This window comes from Oryctolagus cuniculus, chromosome 9, assembly GCF_964237555.1.
Source record: "Oryctolagus cuniculus chromosome 9, mOryCun1.1, whole genome shotgun sequence".
NCBI classification, from domain to species: Eukaryota; Metazoa; Chordata; class Mammalia; order Lagomorpha; family Leporidae; genus Oryctolagus; species Oryctolagus cuniculus.
Genome location: NC_091440.1, coordinates 109994508 through 109995994, shown reverse-complemented (window position 1 = coordinate 109995994; position 1487 = coordinate 109994508).

Sequence of the window (1487 nt, the reverse complement as noted above, 5' to 3'; positions counted from 1 at the left end):
GTAACCGCTGTGCAAATACCCACCTTTCCTCTGACATTTTGAAAAAGAAATAGATCACTTCAGTGGTGGTTCATTATATCACAACACGGAATCTGAAGGTCTCCTGGTGGAAGGATCTGTCTAATGACTGCCAAGGACAAAACGTGTGACCACTCTACACCTTGAAGTTTGGCCTTGTAATTGACAGAGTTAGAACAGTCACATCCCACATCCGGCCCTTGTTATATCAGGAAAATCCCTCCGGTGGGAAATCACTCCTTGGGGATTCTTTTGAAACCAAGTTTTGGCGCTGTGATTGTCATTCAAAAGTAGGTCACCCTTTGGGCACAGCTGGTAGAGTTAGTTTTACACAATGGACCATTGTTTGGGAGCATTCTTTGTCAACATATACCTCCTGTGCCGTTAGTTAGTTAAAACTAGGGTGTAGCCGTTGACTGTTCAGCACCAGAGTAGTAAATCCTTAATTGCTTAGTGCTCTTTCACACCAACCCAAGTGGCAAACTGTCAATGGTTTGGTAATGTTGTGTGTTTATGTGTACGTGGAAGTGGGAGTGAGACAGGCAGTGATTTAGAAACACAATTCTACAACCTATGCCCTATGTAGTTCTTTTCCATTCATTCAGTCAACAATAGATTGTAGTTAAATATTTACAGAACAGCTTTTAAGTACCAGGCACTATACTATGTGTTGCAGATATAATTTTAATAACTTTTTAAAATACTTATTTATTTATTTATTTGAAAGTCAGAATTACAGAGACGCAGAGGCACAGAGAGAGAGGTCTTCCATCTGCTGGTTCACTCCCCAGATGGCCACAACGGCCAGAGCTGGGCCGATCTGAAGCCAGGAGCCAGGAGCTTCCTCCAAGGCCTCATCCATCTTCCACTGCTTTCCCAGGCCATAGCAGAGAGCTGGATCGAAAGTGGAGCAGCTGGGACTTGAACCCACCCCCACTTGGGATGCTGGCATACAGGCAGCAGCCTCACTCACCACGCCACAGCGCTAGACCTATATAATTTTCTTCTTTTTTTTTTTTTTTTTTTTTGACAGGCAGAGTGGACAGTGAGAGAGAGAGAGACAGAGAGAAAGGTCTTCCTTTTGCCGTTGGTTCACCCTCCAATGGCCGCCGCGGCCAGCGCGATGCGGCCGGCGCACCGCGCTGATCCGATGGCAGGAGCCAGGAGCCAGGTACTTTTCCTGGTCTCCCATGGGGTGCAGGGCCCAAGCACCTGGGCCATCCTCCACTGCACTCCCGGGCCACAGCAGAGGGCTGGCCTGGAAGAGGGGCAACCGGGACAGAATCCGGCGCCCCGACCGGGACTAGAACCCGGTGTGCCGGCGCCGCAAGGCGGAGGATTAGCCTAGTGAGCCGCGGCGCCGGCCTAGACCTATATAATTTAAATAACTCTTAACAGACGCCTTTGCTTTCATCATTTTTATTTGTACCTATAAAGAAGAATTCCTGCAAAAAATCAAATGCCTTCCT